Source organism: Thalassophryne amazonica, chromosome 15 (assembly GCF_902500255.1).
Source record: "Thalassophryne amazonica chromosome 15, fThaAma1.1, whole genome shotgun sequence".
In the NCBI taxonomy this organism is placed as follows: Eukaryota; Metazoa; Chordata; class Actinopteri; order Batrachoidiformes; family Batrachoididae; genus Thalassophryne; species Thalassophryne amazonica.
Window position 1 is genome coordinate 17,528,613 of NC_047117.1, and position 15,866 is coordinate 17,544,478.

Here is a 15,866-nt window from a genome sequence, read left to right on the forward strand (position 1 = left end):
TAATGATGAAGAGTATTGTTTGTCACTCATTAAGTCCATGCCTCAGAGACTGCAAGCTGTTATAAAAGCCAGAGTTGGTGCAACAAAATACTAGTGATGTGTTGGAGTGTTCTTTTGTTTTTCATGATTCCATAATTTTTTCCTCAGAATTGAGTGATTCCATATTTTTTCTCCCTTTGCTTGATCTAAAAAAGTAACCATTACTGATTGCCAAAAATTTTTTTTCCTGATTTCTTAGTGTTTCTTAAAGCCAGAAAGTTGCCATTTGAAATGACTTTAGTTTTGTGTCATGTCTGATCTGCTTTTTTTCTACAAAATTAAACAACTGAATGAACATCCTCCGAGGCAGGTGATTCCGTAATTATTGGGGGGTTGTATTTGTAAATCACTTTGAGCGTCTGATGCAGATGGGGAGAAAGGGAAAAAAAAAAACGCTACATAAATGCAGTCCATTTATTTAATCCAAAACAGTGTCTAAATGTGAAGACATGTCCCTCTCTGTACACAGCTGCGCCATGAGAGCTCCTCTCCCCCATCGAGTCTTGGCGATTGAATTACAGCCACAAAGAAATAAAATAAAGTTAAAGATAATCCATTTTGTTTTGTGTTGAGTGGACGACTCACTGTAACTTCCAAAGTGAACCTGAACTACACTACCCACAATGCTCCTTGCATCGACCGGCCAATCACATTTTGCACTTAATGACGTCATCAGCAAATGACAGGCAGCCAGTCTGCTCATGGAAATAGAGACCTGGAATGGACGTCACGTGACTAGCGGCGTGCTGCACGCTGGCCATTACTAAGGGTGGAGAGAGCACCTTGAGCCAGTTAAGGCACCTGTTAAACAGAAGCGAAATGAGGGGAAAAAAGGCAGCCATTGCTTCACCATAAACTGCACCAACTACAAAAACAAATTCTTGAATACTAAAATGAACTGTACAATAGCCTTAATGTAATTATGTAAAATAAATTTCTATTTTTAAGTCATGTCGCAATTTAATATCAATATACTCAGACTATAACTCAACGCCATAAGTTCTTTTCATTAAGCTGTGTTCACATGAACACAGATATGGAAACAAAAATGTTTAAATATATTTATGTCTATATACACACACACACTTGCAGTTGTTTAATATATGTACATGGTGGTCACAGGCGGCATTTAAATTTTTAAGTGTGGTTGAGGGGATGGAGGAGGTACTTTTTACCCTGACTGAGGGTCAAAAGTCAAATTCTGAATGGCTTCATATCTACTTGGAATAAAATGTTAGTAAAAATCATATATGTTGTCGTCGTCGTTAAGACTAGCAGTAATATTACAGTGGAAAAAGCAGCAAGGTAAATGAGCACAATGGCAGATTTATATTTTAATACATATGGATTTTTTTTTTTTTAATTCAGGCATGTATGGGTTCATTAGAGCTTTTAATCAGTATAACTTAATAGGCCTCATTTATAAAAATCCAATGAGAATTATGATGACAGGAAAAAAAAAGTACATGAACAGAATGGCACACTTTTCCCCAGATTTCCACACTTTACATAACATTTTGTTTTCTACCCAGGCATGTATGGGTTCATTAGATCAATTAAAGGACTTTAAAACAAGCCTACTTTTATTAAAATCTGTTAAACAGCGACAATAGAGTGAGAAAAGCAGCACAGTTTGTTATAATTTCCCCAAATTTTCTGCATTTTACATAAAAGCTTTTGTTTTGTTTTTTCCACCCACACGCATAGGTTCGTTAAAATCCGTTAGGAAATAGCGACGCTAGTGCAAAATAAAGTGGTCAGTTTATTTTTGATGTTCGGCACATCTCCACCTTTAGTAATGGTGCCTTCCTGTCCTGAGCGACACACGTCCATTCCAGGTCTATATTTCCATGAATCTGCTACAAACACACAACAGATGGACTGAAATGTTTGATTTTTAGGGTTTACAAACATTTGACCGTTAAACTTTGATCACTTTCCAGCAAAAAAAAAGAAATGCTATCGGACTGAATCTGTTACCGTATTAGCTGAACTGCGCCCACCACTGCCTGTTTGTGTCCTTTGATTAGACACTTCATCTGTGTACTGACCTTGGCTGGGGAAGCAATCTGCAATAGACTGGTGTCCCATGCAGTTGCTTCACACTGCAGAATTTTGGGAGATGTGCCATCACCAGTGGCCCTCAGGGCTGATCAACATATGACTTACTACTTCCAGTACTGGACAATTTCAGCAGTACCCAAACTTTTTATTCGTTACTTCTGCCAAAAACCAAAACTTCCATTTTTTTGTTTACGTCTGTAAACTACAAATGAATGTCAGTGAAATTTTGAGAAAATATAACCTTAGAACAAAAAGTGTATCCAGGATATGTTTGTTTTTTTAAAAAACCTATCCTGCAAGCAATATACTGCATACAACAGCTATACAGGCAACTGTGCATCAACAATAAATCTTCTACCTTTACACACCTTGATGAATTAGCCAGTGTATACCAGCCGTATTAAAAACACTGGGCATATGTCTAATTAGTTACGGGTAAGTTTTTTGGAGGTGCTCGGTGTCTTAGGACGTATATCAGCATGCTTTTATAAAAAAAAAAGTTAAGAGCTAGAAGAAGCATGCTGATATACGTCCTAAGACACCGAGCACCTCCAAAAATTTTGGGCATGCTTTAAATTTTCAAAGTACGAGGGCTGTCCATAAAGTAATGGTCCTTTTTATTTTTTTCAAAAACTATATGGATTTCATTCATATGTTTTTACATCAGACATGCTTGAACCCTCGTGTGCATGCGTGAGTTTTTCCACGCCTGTCCGTGACGTCATTTGCCTGTGAGCACACCTTGGGAAGGAGTGGTCCCACCCCCTCGTCGGATTTTCATTGTCTGGAAATGGCGGAATGAAAAGGACTTTTTTCCCCATCAGAATTTTTTCAGAAGCTGTTAGAGACTGGCACCTGGAAACCATTTGAAAAATTTATCTGGCTTTCGGTAAAAATTTGACAGGCTTCACAGAGAATAAGGACTTAAAGCAGTCCTTAAACCTGTAGTTAAAGGACGGTCGGTGCGCCGCGCGCCGACGACGAGGCACAAACCACTGGATCATTTCTAAATGGATGGCTCTGTGGATACGAGACCGTTGTGTGTTCTCTGGTTATCACAAGAGCTGGACATCAGCCATTTTCTGTCAGATTTCACTTTTAACAAGAGATTTTGTCATGGAAAGCCGCGGAGGCTTCGCACATCACGACCGATTCGCTGATGAAGCGAGACAAAGGAACACCTCTGTTTCGGAGTGTTAGAGGACAAGTTGGGACATTCCTATCTCGGCTTTCAATGCTTACCAGTCGAGTGAGTATAAGAGAAATTGTAGAGAGCTGGACATGTAAGTTAAGTTTTGCAATTACTGACACATTTAACCATTTAACTTAGTTGCATTGAGATTGAGACCTCTTTTGCAAAGGAGACCAGGACAATTATAAAGTTTCCAATTCATCTAACCTGCAGGTCTTTAAATGTGGGACAAAGCCGGAGCACCAGGAGGAAACCCACAAAAAACACTGGGAAAACATGTGAACTCTACACAGGAAGGCCACAGGTGGTAATCGATCCCATGACCTTCTTCCTGTAACAGTGCTAACCACTAAGCCACCTAGCTGCCATGTTTGTCATTTACTCAAAAATCTTAATACGTCCATTAATTGGCTGAAAGCTGCAGCCCTCATGCAAACAGAATGGTTTTAATATTTGTAACATTCACAGATGGAGTAAATAATGTCTTAATCTTACCTGTTCATTTCAGTTGAATTAATCATCACAGCCTTGCCTCAAGTGGAGGAGTTTAAGTATCTCGGGGTCTTGTTCACGAGTGAGGGACGGATGGAGCGTGAGATCGATAGATTGGTGCAGCATCTGCAGTGATGCGGTCACTGTATCGGACAGTCATGGTGAAGAGAGAGCTGAGTAGGGGGGCAAAGCTCTCGATTTACCGATCGATCTACATTCTGATCCTCACCTATGGTCATGAGATTTGGCTCATGACCAAAAGAACGAGATCACGAGTACAAACAGCCGAGATGAGTTTCCTCTGCAGGGTGGCTGGGTGCTCCCTTAGCGATAGGGTGAGGAGCTCGGTCACTCGGGAGGAGCTCGGAGTTGAGCTGCTGCTCCTCCACATCGAAAGGAGCCAGTTGAGGTGGCTTGGGCGTCTTTTCCAGATGCCCCCTGGACGCCTCGCTGGAGAGGTGTCCTGGGCATGTCCCATCGGGAGAAGGCCCTGGGGAAGACCCAGGACACGCTGGAGGGACTACATCTCTCGGCTGTCTTGGGAATGCCTTGGGGTTCCCCCGGAGGAGCTGGGGGAGGTGTGTGGATCGGGAGGTCTGGGCGGCTTTGCTTGAGCTGCTGCCCACTGGGACCCGACTCCGGATAAAGCGGAAGAAAATGGATGGATGGATCATCACAGCCTGATTTAAAAAAATAAAATAAAATAAAAAAATCCACATAACGCATCCTGATTTTGGAAAAAAAAAGTCTGAAAGTACTTTCTTTCCTTGTCATGGCTGAAGAAATGTAACATTTTAAAGAAAGTCCCTCTTGTGGTGGTTTTCTGCTCCAAGTGCAATTCTCAGCCTGAGAATGCCATGATCTGATCAATCTCCTGTCTGGATAGAATTAGATTCCTTTTGAATGAAAGTGGTACAACATTATTTCCACCTCATACGAAATTTGAGCTTTATATTGATTTTGAAGTTTAAAAAAAAAAATCATAAATATAAGTATTGAAATAGCCTCAGTTTTCCTCTCACTCCTACATTTTTATATTTATGTTGCCCCACTTTAATGTTGACACAGTAAAGCAAGTCCCGCAGTTTCTCTTTTTTTAATTAAATCGGAGGTCACCACAGCAGATCAGAGGTGGACTTGCCATGTGTTTTAAGCTGGATGCCCTCCCTAACACAAGTTCACATTATGTGGAGAATGGGGAGGTGGCCTTGACCCAGGAACATTCCTGGTTCTCTGGAAACAACTGCACTATCCACCAACTCTGCTTAAAAGCAGACAGTATTTCCCTTTAAACCAACATTTCTTCTTTCAGCTATTTACAACCTGCATAAGCTGATAATGACTGTCAATGAAGACATAATCATCATAAGCATCTTTAACTCTCCTCAGCTGCATTAACAGATTTACATCTGTGCACCACCTTCTGCTTGTACATTATGTCCCATGACGAGGTGATTGTGAAGATAAACCACACATCTGTTCATTATGTCGGAAGCAATATGCAAAAGAAAACAGGTTTCACTTAAAAAAAAAAAGTAGACATGGGCTTGTGTGCTCAATACTGTTTTCAAAGAAAATATTCTCCTATAGCTAGCCAACACTATTAATGACTTCTCAGCATGTCCAAAGCTGCTTTGCGCCCTCATTAAGACAAAGTGTCACTGCCTGGACTTTTGCTTAAAGGGACCCCGACTGTGAAGCAAGACAAGGCAGACCACAATCTCTGCTGGGGCCGCCCGAGAGAATTTCTATCATTTATTTCTTTGTGTCTAATCTCGTCTGTCAGCTTTTCTAGGTTCATCCAGGTCCGAAGAAGGACTCCTTAATTAGTCCAGTCATTAAAAGGAAAAGATCTCCTAAAGATGGAGGTGGCAGGCACTAATTCCTCAGTCTCTGTCCGTGGAATAGATGGGATGGTCAGAATACATTTAATAATGGAAAAAACATTAAATAGCTCAGTCCTCATTTAATGTAGTCATTTGTTCTTTAAATACTGTAAAGTCATTAATTTGCTTTGTGATAGTGTACTTTTGATGTGAGAGTTGTACACGTGATCAGCATTATGGATATAAGAAAATTTTCAAATCACATCTGAGCATGACCTCATGATGAATTTAATCAATAATTGTACAATGTTAAAGTAAAGAGACAAGGCGGCCAAGTGGTTCATGCACTTTGTTTCGGTACGGAAGCTTCCTGGTTCAGACCTCACCCCTGCCACATAAGGGCATCCAACGTAAAACTTGTTCCACCTTAGCTTTGATGGGGTGACCAAGTGAAAACAAGGGAGCAGCTGAAGGGGCTTACTTATAGTAAGGACTTGTTGCCACCCAGATTGTATTTAATCTCCACATAAGCCTGCAAATAAGGCATTTCATACAACCCCAATGAAGTTGGGACGTTGTGTAAAATGTAAATAAAAACAGAATACAATGATTTACAAATCCTCTTCAACCTATATTCAATTGAATACAGCACAAAGACAAGATATTTAATGTTCAAATTGCTAAACTTTGTTTGTGCAAATATTTGCTCATTTTGAAATGCATGCCTGCAACATGTTTCAAAAAAAAAAAAGCTGGGACAGTGGTATGTTTACCACTGTGTTACATCACCTTTCCTTCTAACACCACTCAAGCATTTGGGAACTGAGGACACTAATTGTTGAAGCTTTGTAGGTGGAATTCTTTCCCATTCTTGTTTAATGTACGTCTTCAGTTGTTCAACAGTCCGGGGTCTCCATTGTCGTATTTTGCACCACACATTTTCAATGGGTGACAGGTCTGGACTGCAAGCAGGCCAGTCTAGTACCCGCACTCTTACTATGAAGCCACGCTGTTGTAACACATGTAGAATGTGGTTTGTCAGTGTCTTGCTGAAATAAGTAGGGACGGCCCTGAAAGAGATGTTGCTTGGATGGCAGCATGTGTTGCTCCAAAACCTGGATGTACCTTTCAACACTGAAAGGTACCATCACAGATGTGCAAGTTGCCCGTACCATGGGAACTAACACACCCCCGTACCATCACAGATGCTGGCTTTTGAACTTTACACTGGTAACAGTCTGGATGTTTATTTTTTACCTCGTCTGGAGGACACTACGTCCATGATTTCCAAAAACAATTTGAAACGTGGACTCAGACCACAGCACACCTTTCCACTTTGCATCTGTACATTTCAAATGAGTGCAGGCCCAGAGAAGGCAGCGGCGTTTCTGGATGATGTATGGCTTTTGCTTAGCATGGTAGAGTTTTAACTTGCACTTGTAGCGACAAACTGTTAACTGACAGTGGTTTTCTGAAGTGTTCGAGTACATGCAGTAAGGTCCTTTACACAATGTCAGCCTGAGGGATCGAAGGTCACGGGCATTCAATGTTAGTTTTCAGCCTTGCTGCTTATATGTAGAAAATTCTCCATATTCTCTGAATCTTCTGATTATATTATGGACTGTAGATGATGGAATCCCTAAATTCCTTGCAAATGAATGTTGAGAAATATTTGTGTAAACTGTTGGACTATTTTTTGATGCAGTTCACAAAGTGGTGATTCTCACCCCATCTTTGCTTGTGAACGGCTGAGCCTTTTGGGGATGCTCCTTTTATACCCAATCATGACACTTACCTGTTTCCAATTAGGTGTTCTTTGAGCATTCATCAACTTTCCAAGTCTTTTGTTGCCCTGTCCCAACTTTTTAGAAATGTGTTGCAGGCATCCATTTCAAAATGAGCAAATATTTGCACAAAAACAAAGTTTCAGTTTGAACATTAAATATTTTGTCTTTGTGGTGTATTCAATTGAATATAGGTTGAAGAGAATTTGCAAATCATTGTATTCTGTTTTATTTACATTTTACACAACGTCCCAACTTCACTGGAATTGGGGTTGTATTACTGAGACACATTCCAACTCCATTCTGCCAATTAAATTTGTATTTCCAGCAAACGTAAGGCCCAGAAGTTGTTAACACTTAGTGATGAATTAAAAAGTTTCATAACTTTAAAATGTTATGACACCCAGAATTTATTTTCAAAACTCACCATAGAATAAGGAATTTCATGTAGTTTCCAGATGTTCTGAATTGATTTCACTAAATAAAATTCTACTTCCAATGAATTTTGAAATCCTGAAAGTTGGAATGTTAAGCATTGAATCAAGATAAGGACAGCAGAGGCTCTGATCATGGCAGCATGAATAAGCTGTAAGCACCAGATCAATAGAGGCAAGAGTCTACACAGTGAAATCACCAGTGAACATATGGTGATTTTACTGTGTACCACAGAGGGTGAGAGAAAATCTATCTATATATACACACACAAACAAACCGGTGTGCTGGGTACACAAGCCTGAGTGGACCAGAATTCTTGCCAAGTCCCCAAGAGAACGCCAACAAATGGGGGGGTGCAGTTAACTTCAGAAGGAGGCGAGAGCAGGAGATCAAAACCTGCAGGATGCTGGCAGTGACTAAATGGAGTTTAGACAAGATGACAACAAGAAAGCAGATTGGACAGAAGTATGGAAGGCCAACTTACACCACATTCAATTCCTCTTCCAGGCTGTGCATGATGTGCTTCCAACCCCATCTAATCTGCGTACACAGGGGTCACCAGCATGCCCATTGTGCTGTAAGCAGTGGACCCTGGTGCACATCCTCAACTATTCGATGAAGGCACAGTACAAATGACCAGGTACTGAAGACCATCATGGAAGTAATCATTGCAAAAGTGTAGTGGGTGACAGTTGTTACCCTCCAAATAATCCATTGTTTTATCAAAGCTGGGGAGATGGCTAAAGGGAAGCGGGTTTCGTGAGTTCAGCAAGTGACTGAAAGCTCTTTGTGGACCTCAGCTATATTTTAACCACCATCCTGTGACCAGACATATTTTTATGTCCAAACAAGTTGTGATACTGGAGATAAAAGATCCTGTTGGAAGATCTCTAGGAAGAGGCCTAGGAAAGTAACCTCTGACTGTAGGACTGGTCAGCAGTCTGGATGGAAAGCTAGGTGTGTTCCATTGGAGGTCGGATGGAGGAGATTTATGGTCTTATCCCTAGCTAGACCTTTCAGAGCTTTGGGCATCGAATACTGGTGCACACATTGATGGCCCAACTCCTTATCCCACGAAGCTGCCTGCTCTACACCTTGGAAAAACTTTTAAAAAAAAAAAGGCTCCTGTATCCCAAGTGGCCTCAATACTGCTGTTATTATGTACTATTTGGAATAATGAACAGATACTCTAGATCTTTTATTCCTTCTGCTATCAAGCTGCTAAATGCAGACAGCAGTCATTTTAAATGACATTTCCTTTATCAATTATGTTACAATTGTTCTTAGAGTCTTATTTTTTAATTCATGACCTTACTGACCTTTGTTTTAATCTGGAGTGCTGTTTCTGACACGTGTGTCATTGTGTAACTGTGCTGGCGAAATGTAGATTAATTGCCCTTGAAGGGACCAATAAAGTTGTTTGAATACATCCATCATGTACAATTTATGCTTTAGCTGTGTGGAATAACTCAGCAAAATCCTCACTGCTGCTCAGATTCCTTGAGAAACCTTTCAAAGAGTAACGTGTCAGAGCAAAGCCATTGCTAAAAAAATATATATATAAAATTTAACTATGCAACCATTAAGAATCACTTATCTCAGGAACCAGAAAAATGTAGCATCAAGGTGAAAACAAACACTGAGGTCTACATTTCTTATGCTTGATTTACATAGCACTCTTTTTGCTGTTGACAAGAAAATAATTTGAACTGTCACGAGTTGGCGAACATCACAGTTGATGATCACTGACCTGGTTAAACAGAGCAACTGTACCATTTCATTTATTGACTTGCACAGCGGTAAGACGGCGTCATCTCCAACCAGCTGTCACATAAACATACTTGTGAGTGCATCCAACCAAGAAAACTTGTCCGGGTAGCAAAGCCTGTTGGCACCGAGTTGAGGGTGACTGTACCTCAGGCAGCAGAGTGTGTTCTAATACCTAAAGGGCTGTTGGTTTGACTCATGTACTTATGCCAAAGCATTCTTGAGCATTAAAATATAAAATTCTCCATTAACTGATCCAAACCTGTTTTAAAAGAAAAAAGTCCAAATTACAGTGATATCACTAAAGAATTCTTCCCAAAATGTGGGGATTTTTTTTTTTAAATTCCAAACCTTTGCAGAAAATAAAAATTCTAGGACAAAAAACAAAAAAACAAAAAAAAACAATGTATAGTGTTGCCTGCCAGATAGATACATTAGGAACCAGTGGGACACAAATATTATGAATCTATATATTATATTAAATATATACAGTATATTGTTGTCCATTACCTGCTGCCTTCATCTCCATGTTTTAGATTCTTTTTAAATAGCATGTTTTTATTTGTGGGAATGACATTTAAACTTTACAAATTACTTTAATTCAATAATATTCATTATGCACTTACTAAGAATAATTCCATATTGTATCACTTATTTCATGAGTTTAGAAAGTAATGCAATTTCCTTTATTATTGCCAAATATCTTGAATCTTCAAACGATGCTTTGGCGACAAATGCCATGCTAATAAAGCCTAGTAAACAGAAGTGTTAGCTTTTTATTAGATTCTTGGCCACTTTTTTCCTCCTCCTTTTGCAAATATCAGTTCTATCTAGGTTATTACAGGAAGTAACTTCTTCCTGGTGGCAAACATACACACCTTTTGCAGAGTAGGTTAATTGAAAAAGCTCCAGCAGCCTGTAAACTACAAATGTCAGGTATATTTTACATACTGAAATGCACACTGCCAAGCACAAACAACTTGCAGCAGAAAGGGAATTATTACCAGATTTGCAATGTTTGTTTTAAATAAGTTGAAGTTAAACTTTTCTTTAAAAAAAAAAAAACCCACACATCTTTGTCTTATTAAAAGATTTTAGATATCAAGCCTCTACTGAACTAATTTGTAAAACTGGGAAATTTTTGGATGCATTTCAGATCTTACCTGAACAAACAGTGCCTTCTTGGGGTTAACAGTGATGGGGAGGACCAAGGAATTAAACCAGTGTTTGGAGCACAGTTTGTTTTTTAACTCAAGAAGCCCAATTGCTCCTTTAAAAAAAAGAGAAAAGTACCACAAGCAAGTAACTGTGCAGTCTATTATACATACAAAAATATACTCGTGAAGTTTGGAACCATACAGATTTAAAGAGCTCAAATGACACCCCCCACCCCCCCCCCCCCCCCCCCCCAAAAAAAAAAATCTTGTTCAAGGTCCACCAGAACATCAGGATCACAACTAATACTCGCCAAGCACGATAATATAATATATTATTGCCGGATCATAAACTGCATCGTAAGGCAAAGAATGTTGCAAAAGAAATTACAAAATATGAACATACACATTCCCTAACAACTCCAAGCATAATCTACTCCCTGTAGCAATGGGAGCTATGCAACAAGTTGTTTTTGAACCTTACCACCTCTAGAGGGAGTTAAGGTTAGACCATATGTGTGAAGCACCTTGAGGCATCTTTGTTGTGATTTGGTACTGTATAAATGAAACAAAAATTTGAATCAGTGATCCATGAAGAGCTCTGGAGGAATGCACACTGAGGCAAATAAGTATTTGATCCACTGTCAATTTTGCAAATTTTCTCACCTACAGAGAATGAAGGTCTAATTTTTAATTGTAGGTACACTTCAACTATGAGAGACAGACTCTAGAAAAGAAAAAAACACACATTGTATGATTTAAGTAATTAATTTGCCCTTTATTGCATGAAATAAGTATTTGATCACCTGCCAACCAGCAAGAATTCTGGCTCACAGCTGCTGGCTTTTCTTGAAGTCCTCCTCTTCTGCACTCTACCTGTATTAAAGACACCTGTCCACACACTCAATCCCACTCCAACCTGTCCACCATGGCCAAGACAAAGAGCTGTCTAAGGACACCACGGACAAAAACTGTAGACCTGCACAAAGCTGGGGTGGACTAAAAGGACAATAGGCAAGCAGCTTGGTAAGAAGACAACTGTTAGCGTACTTCTTAGAAAAAGAAACAAGATGACTGTCAATCTTCTTTGGTCTGGGGCTCCATGCAAGAGCTTGTCTCATGGGCTCAGGATGATTCTGAGAGGTCAGAACTAGTAACACTACAACATCATGGTTTAAAATCCTGCAGGGCATGCAAGGTCCCCCTGCTCACACCAGCACCTATCCAGGCCTGTTTGAAGTTCACCAGTGACCATCTGGATGATCCAGAGGAGACATGGGAGAAGGTCATGTGGTCAGATTAGACCAAAATGGAGATTTTGGTATCAACTCCACTCATGGACTGCATTTATGTAGCGCTTTCCATCTGCATCAGATGCTCAAAGGGCTTCACATTCACACAAACACGGCGATGTCAGGATGTTCACTTCACACTGGGAGCAACTCTGGGATTAAGGACCTTGCCCAAGGCCTCAGTGATTTTCCAGTCAGGCTGAGGATCTTCTGTCTCAAGAAGAATGCTTAACCACTAGCCCATCACCTCCCCAAATTATAATTCTAAGACTTGTTCTATCTCATGCAAACAAGCATGGCATGCACACCTTGATGTGCACTTGGAATTCCATGTGACCCAGATAACCTTTCGTCCCTTCACTTCTCAAGAATGTAAAGATAGCTCCCAGACATTAAATGAAATATGACTGCACTTCAATGTAAATAATGCAGCGAGCAGTTAAAGAGACATCTAAATTGAAAACACTCAGCTGTAAGTGTTATTTAGTTCCATTTGCCTCACTGATGTTAGTGCTTTGCCAAATGTTCAAAAATGCACAATTTGAATGAAGCAGCAGGAAAAACCTAACCTTAACTGTGGTTTTATTGATTTTTGGAGTCTGAGAAAACAAGCCTTAAAGTCAGAAATTGCTGACTTTCACACTTAACTCCTGCTTTAAGGCAGAAATTCAAAATCCTGGTCCTGGAGAACACCCACTCTGCACATTTTTCATTCTCTGCCAGTTGTTTGCCTATAATCCTTTAAAATGCGTGTTATAATCCATCCGGATGTAACATTTTTGGGTGAGTGGTCCTAAACCATTTAAACTGCAGTGAACAGACTGTCAGCTTTGTTACTAACGGTTGACTCAAACACAGTACCAGCTATAGTCAACTCAAAAACAGTGTATATTTACTTTCTGAATAAACTGAAAATGGCAGCTAACGGGCCCACTAATGCAGACAAAACACCACAAAATACACCTGAAAGTGTTAGAAGAGGAGAAAAAATAAAGGGCAATCAGATTACAATGCCCACGTCTTAAATGTTTGACACAGTCATGCAAATTAATTCAGTAACACAATGTGACTGTGTGGCCTAGACATTTGCTGCATCTCCTCCATAACTGAATTACTTTTAAAGTAATTTTCTCAAATCTGTTTGGCTTTCAGCTCCAATGTGACAGCAAGCCAAAATAAAAACTCTGATCATCCTTTAAATGTATTAACTAATAAGCATGAAAGCAGCGGAGCAGATTCACAAGTGATGTGACACCTTTAACAAAAGATGGGTCAGTGTTTCATGGTAGTTAATGACATCACCTGTCAGAAGACTTAAATAAAATCTAATTATCTAGTAAAGTAAAAGTAGTATCACACTAATTAGAGCGCAGACATCTTACCTCAGTCCATTAGCATCTTGGCCTCCAAGTCCCCTGATGAGCATTACTCAGGGACATCAAACTTGGCTGCACGGCTCGGCATCCTGCAGACCAAAAAGTAATGTGAAAGATCCTGTCCAAATCCAAGCATTACTGAAACCATGTTACTCTAGCACACATGACCTTGATGGTAATTGCAACAGCCCACTGTGAAGTAGTCGTTGTATAGTAAATCCAATGCAAAAGAGGCTGTGGTATTTAATGTACACCTTTCGTTGAGGAGACACAGGATTGAGATGTGCCTAATGAATGGCGGTTTAACACACACACACCCCCAGCTGTTCCTGTAGCTCTGTGTTGGCTTCACTAAGCATGTGGCATGCAATAAGCAAGATACCTTATTGACATTGTCAATAAGGCAACCTTTAGTTCACGTATGTAGTCTACTGCCGGGTTGCAAGTCAGCTTATTCACTGCCAAGTCCTGAAGAAACCACAATACACTGCAGTTTGATCCCCACTCACATGCATTCAGTTTTATTTATATAGCACCAAATCACAACCCTAGTCACCCCAATGTGCTTCACAAGGATATCAAACCTGACCCACCCCCCCTGACCAAGCATGTAAACAGTGGGGGGAGGTTTTTTTTGCTTGTAAGAAGAAACCTCAAGCAGAGCAGACTCAGAACATTGACCATCTGTTTTTGCCATAGTGCAGATTTATATATAAAAAAAATATCAAAGAATGTTAATCATGCAAAGACAGAAGTAATGGAACTAAACATCTAGGTAGTTCTAAAGTCCAGTCACTGACCTGTAATCCACAAGTGGTAAAGTTTACAGACCCATCAAATGGGATCAGAGTGAAATAATCTGGTCTCCTGATTTCTGTTTTGATACACAGGCTGTTACCTTTAAAAGTCTCCCTTCCCCAGTCACACTCCAGTGAAGGTAAGGGTAGACATCACATGTTCCCATAATACTTGAGCAGGAGACTGCAAGCATTGACAGTTTAATGGCCCAGAACATCTCGTACTAGTGTGTTGTGTAAATAGCAGTGCACCAGGTTCCAGTGCTCCCCGGTTCTTAAAGGGGATTATACGTCAGTGTGATTTATTCCATGTTATACCCAAAACAGACTACAACTGACCCCTTGGGGTCTTGTGCCCTGCTAGTTGTTCAGGTTACATGGGCTGTAATTAACAGCGTAGAGATGGGCATGGCCCTAATGAACATGTGCTAGCTGGTGCTCTGTAGTCAATGATAAATCAGTTTACCGACTTACCAGAGAACCACTTAATATGCAGAATTAGTTTTTTGTACTTTAACAAGAGTGTCTGATGTGACACCAGGACTTTGTTTCACATGTTCAAAACACCAGAGCTGCAGAAACCCTGTTGGCATAACATGGGTTCTGTTTGCAATGTGTGTAACAGTATGATTTCAAAGTCATGCCCATGACTTCAGGATCTGTTCTCTTGTCTGTGAATCACAGTACAAGGAACAGCCTCATGCAACGAAAGATCAGTCAGCTGCTGCGAGGCATTCAAGCCATGTCTCATTTGCCTCTGAACACTTGAATCTGTGCATATGCGTGCAGAGCGTTTGTCACATACTGCTGTTTGTCTGTTGCAGCCATTCATTCCCTTGCCAACGTCATCCCTGCAGAATTTGAAAACCATAAGCACATCTCACATGCAGAAAAAGAGAAATGCATATATCGTGTCGTTTTCAGTGCAACGTCGGCTATTCAAGGTCAAAACTGAAAGTGGCATTCTGTTTGTTTTTAATCCTTAAAATGACCTAACGTTTGGCGTGGACTTGAGGTGAGCCCCCTCACACAAGATTAGATTTGTTTTCTGACTGTGAAAAGTCCTAAAAAAGAAATTACTGAAATAATGTGCAGCGCTACAATTTCTACTGTACAATGACAGATTAATTTTCCCCCCAATAAATCATGTAAAATAACTGCCCTGTAATGTCAAAGTGGATATTAATTATTGAAGCGATAATGTGGTTCTTAAATTGATTGTTTTAGATTCTGTCTCAGTTGATGTGTACCTATGATAAAATTTACAAACTCTTCCTTCTTTGTAGGTGGGAAAACTTGCAAAATCAGCAGTGGATCAAATACTTATTTGCTTCACTGTATGTATCGAGAGGTGAAGAAGAGAGTGCAGGCAGGGTGGAGAAAGGTGGCTGGAGTGATTTGTGACTGAAGAATATCAGCAAGAGTGAAGGGGAAAGTTTACAAAACAGTAGTGAGACCAGCTATGTTGTATGGTTTAGAGACAGTGGCACTAACAAAAAGACAGGAGGCGGAGCTGAAGATGTTGAGATTCTCTTTGGGAGTAACAAGAATGGACAAGATTAGGAATGAACATAGAGGGACGGTTTGGAGACAAAGTCAGAGAGGTGAGATTGAGATGGTTTGGACATGTGCTGAGGAGGGAACCAGG